This window comes from Atractosteus spatula, chromosome 10 (assembly GCF_055471065.1).
Source record: "Atractosteus spatula isolate fAtrSpa1 chromosome 10, fAtrSpa1.hap1, whole genome shotgun sequence".
NCBI classification, from domain to species: domain Eukaryota; kingdom Metazoa; phylum Chordata; class Actinopteri; order Semionotiformes; family Lepisosteidae; genus Atractosteus; species Atractosteus spatula.
The window spans coordinates 11,697,700-11,706,738 of NC_142715.1; the positions used below are offsets into that span (position 1 = coordinate 11,697,700).

Genomic DNA, 9,039 nt, shown 5'->3' on the forward strand with positions numbered 1-9,039 from the left:
AATAATCATCTATAATACACAATACAATACACAAGTCTGCTACAATACTACAAGTCTTCCCACTTCACTCTGCATCTCTCCACTATATTCTCACCAGTGAGAAAGTTAGACAATGTTTTTAAACACACACACACACACTGACTTCATAAATGTCACCCCACTGACCTGACAACTGCAGTTTCGTGTCCATTTCTTCTTTCATTTCTGCAGTCACTTCACAAGGAAGCGTGTGTCCAACATGATCTGTCTGTCCCTGATCTCCTCCTGCTTCCGACTCCTTCTCCCACAGCTGCAATCTCCACTTCAGGCACTCGTTCTCCTTCTTCAGCTGCGCAATTTCACTCCCGAAACTGTCCTCCACAAACTGTGTGATTTTAACCATTCTTTTTCGGAAAACCTCTGACACTTCATCCACGATCGATTTGAGCAAAACCTCCATGAAAGAGAAAAGCTCGTCTTTCAGATTTAACAACGACTTCGCCATTTTTCTTCAGATTCGATCAGTGTTGATCTACTGCTCCTGACTTCCCCCGCAGGTCCACTTCCGGCTCTTATTCTTTTTCAGCTATGACATTTTGCTCCCGAAACAGAAGCTCTTGCGCAGAGGTGGGTTTTTATAATCACTCTTTAAATTAACATCTGAAGCAGGAAGTGTCGCTCACTCTCAAACAGGAAGTGAGCGAATGCTCCTCCCACAATCTAACACCGCAATTCGAGGTTGAAATGTGTCTCCTTAGTGACTATTGCTATGCATTACGCGAGAGGGACTTTCATATCCGACTGTTGTATCTTATTTGGATATGTTTCTCATTGAAATCTTTACCAGTATTTCCTATCCATTGCTGAAATAATAAAAAAAAATCATTATAAATCTTCAATTATAGAAATGTAGGGATCAAGCTATTCTAATGCCATAAGGTAGGTAGGTATTTCATTAATCTCCTTTGGGAAATTCAAGTGCTACAGCAGCCAGGCACAATCAACACAGTACAGTACAAATATAGTAATACAGTAATACAGTACAATAAATACATTCGAATAAATAAATAATAAATAATTCCACATATCAATAATATCTGCCAAATAGAATTTAAAGTGGCCATTTCTTGTTGTTAATTATTCAAGACTGAGCAACACTGTACTGTACAGCACTACTGCAGATAACACTCCTGTATTGTGTCCTGAGGTGCTTACAGCTACTGTAAATGTATAAATTACTGCTGCATTAAAACAATACTTACAACTATACAACAGCTTAAACAGCAGCTCTAATTCAATGCCATAGAAATGTAAATTAAATAACACCAACACATGCATGCACATGCAATTCTTATAGTTCTTATAGTTTTGTCTCATCTTGAGATATTTAATTGGATTGTTAATTGGATTTCATAATTAACATCCACATTCAGTTTATGAGGCATTCTTTGCCAGCCCTGAAAGAACTGAACCTTTCAAAATCCTTAAAGGCATCAGGAAATTCAACTTATCTGCTGCATTTCTGGGGTTTTGTGCTCTAACTCATGCTCAGTGATTGTGAGTAAATGCAGTGGAATCTAAATACATCAAATGTAGATGCAAATGTAAAAAATCATAGCAAAGTATTTTTTAAACCTACGATTTGGGTCTTACATCTTAAAAGTAAAACAATTTCATTACAAAAAAACCCCAAGATAAATTAATTGCAAACAAAAAAGATGAAATAAAAATAAAGAAATTACGTATTTAAATTACCACCTGAAAATGCAGCTCTCAAACTGGTCCAGAGCTCCTCTGTGACTGAGAGGACAGAACTGTTACTGGTTGTTGACAGCTGAGAAGAGTCCTGTGCCTCATCAGTCTCTCTGACAATGGAGCAGCAGGAGGAGAGACTGCAGTGACAGTGGGATTGTTAGAATATCAGGGAGACAGAGTGTAATGGAACAGTTCTTTCTGGACCCTATGTGGATGACACAATTCGGGGTAGTAAGGAAACACTGGGGAGAAAAGCATGCAGGATACGAGAATGAAAACAGGGGGTGTTTCCTTGGTGCGCTGGTGCTCGGGGGAGGTGTGGCCGAGGCAAACAATCCAGGAGAAAATCCAAAGGGGAATCCAAACAAAAGCAAAAGGTCCAAAGCCGGGTGGTCCATCCAAGACTGACGGTTAAAAACAGGAACCGGTTCGGAACTGGCAGGGGAAACGGGAATGGGAACAGGAATTTAAAAACATAACGGAGCCAGGCGCATCCAGCTCCCGGGCTCGCAGGATGCGGGAATCAATGCAGAGCCCCGAACTGAGTGGGTGAATGGGTTTTAAGGGGGTCGGGAAAGGAGGCTGGAACAAGGGGCAGGTGCACAAAATCAGGTCCGAAGTGAAAGAGCCAGAACGCCCTTAAGGAGGAGGGACTACAATCGTGACACAGAGCCACTGGAGAGCTGTTCTCACACTGGCAACACCAGTTAATAGCTCTGACCTCTCAGTCACTGTGCTCCTCTGGACAAATGAGTAAGCAACAGTTTACAGCAGCTATCAGGATGATGATGGTTTTTCAGAGAACTGCAAAATGTAAAAAAATGCTTTAGTCAAATCACACTTGCTGTTATGAACTTTACTATTTTCATTCTATCCTCATTCTGTTTTTTTTTCTGAAAAATCAGACAAATGGATACTAAACATTATAATAAAAGTCCATATTTATATTTTAAGTAGAGTTATAAAACTGATTTTTAGCCCTGTTTAACCCTTTAATGTTTCTGCACAGTATGTATAATCAAAATCAGCGACTGATGCGTTGGTCTTTGATTATCCAGAATTATAATTTGGAAATTCTCCTCAAAAGAGGGGCAGAAAATGTGTTGACTGACACCCTTTCTAGAGTTTAAAGATTTATTTTCCTTTGTGTTTTCCATTTGTGTTTGTTTTTATGGGTGGGGGTGTTATGTCCCAGTGTGGTCCATGTGTGTTTGTTTTGATGCTATCTTCCACACTTCCTGACTTTGGTTGTTCTCCCTCCCCATTGGTTCATTAATTCATCCAACTTGTTGTATTGCGTCATCCGTAATGAGCTTCTCGACCAATCAGAACTCAACTTCTTCAGTATTTCACTTGGAGATTTTTAGAATGAAGGGACCTTTCGCTCGACTTCGGTTCCACTCGTCTCAGCTTTGGCTTCGATTTCGCTTCGCCTCTCTTCGTTTTCATTTGTTTCGCTTCATGTTTTCATATAGCTTCGGCTTTGTTTATATTATCCTTTATTTCACCATTACCTTGCCCAAACGTGTTATATAAACCTCTGTATTCGTAGCTCACTTGTGTAATGGGTTAGTTTAGCTTGTCTGGTTCATTGTGCACACGTAGTTGGTCTTTGTATTAGAAACACTAGTTTAGGATGGCCTTTTGTCTTGTATGGTTTTTGGTAGTCAGTGAAGGTTAAGCCAGGGTGTTAGACGCCGAATACCGAGTATTTCGGGTTTTGTTTTGGTAGTTAGGTCAGCTTCCCTAACTTTATCAGCCATTTTTGTTTGTTATTTTCGCTCCTTTTCCCTGTGTGTTATTGTGTTCTGTATACACAGAACTTATTCACTTTTTAATCATAAATCACTTTTGAACCAAACTTGTTGTCACACTTCCTAAGTCTCTCACCAGAAACCCACCTGCATCCAAGTCCATCCTAAATGTTACACACCTAGACACCTGGGGTCGTAACAGCAGCATTGTTAAGTTAGGACTATAGAGCTCTATTTTAATATATTATTAAATTTACCTAAATTTTAATATGAATGTAAACATGAATGCTGTTCAGAATATTGTAAGTTTTGTTATATTTTATATGTATCATTGATCAAATTGAAAACAATCAAAAACCAAATTTCTTTCCTTGAGCAGATCATGCAAAGTCTCTACCTTCAACATATTTGCACCTGCACTCGGACACAGATTAACCCAGAGGAAATCTTCCCACATTATAATCTGAAACTGCAAGAGTGAACAAATTGTTAATTATCTAAACAATAAGGTTCAATCTTTACTTACAATTTCTCTCCTTTAAACAATTTACAAAATCCACAGTGGTTGACATTTGACTGGCACACCACAATGCTGTATTGGACTAAGTTTATCAAAACTCAACTATTAAGCCTCTAAAAAGTGAAGAAAACACCCCCCGTCAGCAGCTACATCTGAGTGCCATATTGAGCTGTGTGTATCTTATTTACAGTAAAGCAAGTTAATTCTTGTACATACTACACCTTAATTGTACCTATCAATACATCACAAAACACATACTAATGAAAACATCTGACGAACAATCAGATCAAATATGTCTTTCCTTCTTTTAGTAGACAAAGACTCTGTGCCCAATAAAGGAGCAACAGGTACTCAGGCACTGAAAAACACAATGAAAATCTTTTCTCTGTATAATATGTTACTGCATGAGAGAACTGAGTGTTTTTTTTTTGTTACAATTGTAAATTTCTGTGATTACTGACATTTGCTCTGCTTTAAGTAATCAATGAAGAACACAATGTGCTTCACTAGACTCCGGTCCAAACAGGATTAAAAGCCAGCAAGTATACCTTTTCAAATTGACGTCAGCAGGGACTAGATTGGCACTTTAACCAGTGCCTGATTGGCTCAGTCAGTAGAGCATGGAACTCTTAATCTCAGGGTTATGAATTCAATTTTGGGTGATACAGGTGTTCTCATTAATTAAGTTTCCTGTTCATCTTTGACCATGTTACATCTTGATGGTGACTCAAATTGAGAAAAAAAGGACTGATCTAGCTCCTCATCTGAGTAGATAAGTCAAAGACTCCGTAGATAACCTATTCAAACCAAGCACTTGGATGCAGCTTCACCTATCACAACTAGTATTTAACATTATAATAGCTCCTGTCTATTTACACTATAATTTACACTAGTGTTTCCTTAAAAATTGCTTGTAAGAATGAGACATTACACATGTATTCCAATAAAATAAATATTATTAATCTTTTCACTGTAACAGTTTCACTGTGACTTGGCAGATAACTGGCAGTGATCAATAACCACACCGAAAAATATGGGAAAGCAATGGGGAAAATCGAGAAAATCTGCTCTTCAACATGTAGAAATGTATTACTGAGAGGAGGAGTCCTTTTCTCGAAGGTCAACACTCTTTGTAAGAGTCAATTCTCCCAGCTCACATCCGCGGGTTTCCGTAGTGTGCCTGCAAAGAGTGATCAATTTGAGACAGGTAAACGTCCTGATTTTATTTAACAAAGCTAGATACACATTTGCTAATGCTGCCTTCATTGTAATAGGCAGTTTATTTCTCGAAAGCATGTTATGTAAAAAAAGAAAAAATGAAAACATGGATAACAATCTTTCAAAGCTAAAGATTTTACTTTTGAGAAATGGACATTTTATGTTTCTGGGTGCTTTTCAAATGCTCGTTTTAGAACTCTGCTGTGCTTCAAGCATAATTTTTCACCTTATAAACTGGGTATTGAGTGTTAGGGTTAGTGTTTTTTATTTTAATGACTTAGTAAAATGTCTGGAATTTTTTCACTTTGATATTATACAGCACTTTGTGTTGATGAGTGGCAACAATTCTCAGTTAAATACATCATGGTTCCATACTGTAACACAATAAAATGTGAAAAGGCCAAGGGGGGTGAATAGAAACACTAAACGTATTACAAAAATATAATGCTTCATTTTATGGAAACTTCTTACTATAACCACCAATGCACTCGCTGTTTAAGCAATGGGGGTTTCACAATCCTCTTTCTCACTGGTAATGTTATGAGCAGGAAAAACACCATTGAAAATGGATTTCAATCACTCAAAACTAATAGTTGTCACACCCTCTACAGCTAGCGGGCGCTCCCACTCTGTCCTGTCCTAGTTTCCCTGTGCTTTGCTTGTCCTTCTGGTTTGTCTTTGTCTGGGGCTATATATTTCCGGGTCACCCTTTCCTCCTCATTCAGTATTGAGGGTTCATATGTCTTCAGACCTGCCTAGCACCAGGCCATCTCCTCCGCGGCCTGAGGGCTTAAGTTTCTACCCGACATCATCTGACCTCCTAAACGGGCTAACACCCGTTTTGCCACTACACATAGGGCCTATTTTGCTCTCCTGGCCATTCCACGGCATGCCCTTATAACATCCGTGACAGTAGTTCCAACGCTGTGCTGCCCTTTTAATTAACATTGGCTGTAACAATGTGTTGTTTTTGTCTCTTAAAGGGTCTGCTCCTTTACTCCGTCTTGCCAGTGTCGTATAGAGTTGAGTACCCATAAAATCTGAGACCCCTTTCAAAGTCTGCATGTGCAGTGGACATAAGAGGCTTGGCGCGTGTCGCAATTGTTGCCCTATCTACTAAGCCCTTCCTCCAAGTTTGCACTTCTGTGATGTAGTCTCACAGGCCTGAGAGACATAGATTTCACACATGTAATTACTTATACAAGCCAACAAACCTTTTCTGAGTGGTCTAAGGCTCTGTGTTAAGGTTGCAGTCCCCCTGAAAGCTGGGGTTTGAATCCAACTTCTGACCGTGACTTTTCTTATATTGCCTCAATGAGGAACCTCTGTCATTCTGCAAAGTACTTGCAACTATACGATCATGACAAGCTGCTGAGGCATATGCATGCATTTCGCCATGCCTGTGTGGAAACATGTGTGATCTCATCGTGTGCCAGCAATGTGAAAAGTCCTGACGTTATACTTCAACTAATTCTCAGTAAATAGATCTTGCAGTGCTCTGAGTGCCAGCTAGCTATGTAACAAGTGCGCTATAAAGACAGAGATTACACGTTGTTTGTGAGGCTGTGTGCTCCTGTATAGTCTAGTGGTTAGGATTCTGGGTTTTCACCCAGGTGGCCTGGGTTAAACTCCCAATAAGGGAAACTTTTCTCTTGCCTTTTGTTTTCCAAATAAGCAGCTCAGTGTAGAAAAGAGCCCCGTTAAGCACTGTCGGGAGCGCTAAACTTTTGATAAAAGAGATAGCTTGTTTCCTCCTGCTTTCGAACTGAAACCCTTCGGTGTGTTAAGAGAACGTGACAATCACTACACTGCACGAGGTGGGGAGGAGTGACTTGCAGAGAAAAGGACTCAATCCAGGAAAATATTTCCACATTCTGAAGAGGAGATTTTTTCCATTCCTCCACTTTTGCAGCCTGACCTCCTCTATTTTCTAGAGATCTGTAGAATGTGGAGAAAACGTTTGAAGTTGTTTCTGCTACCTCCCCTCGCTTTGAACAATGTGTGGAGTTGTTTGAGGCAAAAAGAGTGATAGTTCAGGCCCATGGGAAGATCCATATTCAACTGTGCATGTTGTTTTGTTCTCAGAGTTTGCAAAGATGGAGGACATTCGCACCTGGCTAAGCCAGTATTCTATAGTCCTTCATGGAACTGAGTTCAGAGGTGCTGACGGAATAAAAACAGGAGCACGGAAGATTTTCTTGCTACCAAACAATGTAAATAGAGGCTTAAGACACTCTACAATCCGGCTAGGTGCCTGCAATCGATATGTTTTTGTGTGGGGCAGTCGAAGGTACGTCGGTGCTGTGGGATACCTGGCATCATCTTGCACAATGAAATTTCGCAAGACCTGCAGCAATCAGGGACATTTTCCCTCTGATTGTTTAATGTCTCCCATGTGCTTACCACTATGAACCTTCTTGTACCACAGGTGCCTCACTCCCAGCTCTTGCTTTGTGACAGCAGTCAGATGTGAACAGGAGACTGGGCTTTCTGAGCCCAGTTGGAGGGCTGGTTACAGGCCCTTTCACCTCAGCCTGACTGCTGCTTGATTTGGGCTGTGATGAACAGTGGGAAGGATACCCTGTGGAGTTTGAGGAACATGGCATTGACGTTCCAGTCAAGGGAGCAGGTAGCCTGGCCCTGTCCATTATTAGAGCGCTATAACCTAAAGAGATGGTTTCATATATATTGTTTTGGGTATATTTATTAAAGTTTCCTATTTTGTGATTCTTTGTATTTGTTTGTGAAATTAAAATAGTTCTTAAAAAAATAAATGGAAGGTTTTTCTGAAGTCAGAAAGCCAATTTATTTGGTGGAAAAACAGATTGGTGAAGCTCCAACAAATAAATCCAGTTTATTTGTTTACATTTTTTTTCTGAAACAACTGAATTAGATGAAGTGTGCTAATATGTAACCTAACACCAGTGTGAATAACTAGAAGAGGGGAGCAGCGCTATTCCAGACCATGGGAGCTTTGTGATTGGCTGGCCCAGATCTCTAATTTGCATATCAGATTTGGAAATATAACACTAAACCCCCTTCTTGCATGGATTTAATTTACACTCAAGAGCCACCTACTGTGTATTGCCACTTCAGTTTTTTATGAGTAGCTGTGATTACCAATTGACAGCTTTTATTTGTTGAATTTTAAATGGTTTTGTATTATCACCCTGAACGTCTGTACTCGAGGTTTGGTAGGGTATATGTGTTTTTGTTTTCTTCACCAACTGGAATTTTTTGCTCTTTTAGTATTTGTCTAGAAGGCTTTCTGAAGTCAGAAAGCCTGTTCTCTGGTAAAAAATAGATGTGTTTAACAATTTTCAAACAGTTTAATTGGGGTTTTTATGAATAAAAAGAACTTGTATGGTAGTTTCAAGAACACTGCTGTTGTCAGCTGACTTTTAGTGAAGCTCTTTCTTCTGGCCACCTGCACAGAATTTTCTTGTGCCTTTAATTTCTAGATGTAAAACCTAACAAACAGTTGCATTTGTTCATGTATATTTCTGAAACTGTTAAATGAACTACTGTGTGTAAATCTGCAAATGTTGTTTGATAGGATGCTGGATAAGCAAAGTACTTTCTGATTGGTTAGCCAGATCTCATATTTGCATACAACATTTGAAACAAAACCATGTGGTCTCCTTCTTATATGCACTAAACTTTACAACCACATTCTTCTACATCTTCTTTATGAGCAGGTTAGTTTGAAAGCCATTTTACACATTTTGTGTTCAATTTGAAATGCTCTTACATTCTCATCCTAACTGGCCTGAAATCTTGTGTTAGGCAGGATATGTCAGCTTCAGTAAACTT

The 9,039-nt window shown here is 39.4% G+C and overlaps 1 pseudogene; it reads left to right on the forward strand.

The window, feature by feature from the left end:
* Positions 1 to 8,454: 8,454 nt before the first annotated feature.
* LOC148825071 (U7 small nuclear RNA) lies at positions 8,455 to 8,513 on the forward strand (annotated as a pseudogene).
* The last annotated feature ends 526 nt before the right edge of the window (positions 8,514 to 9,039 follow it).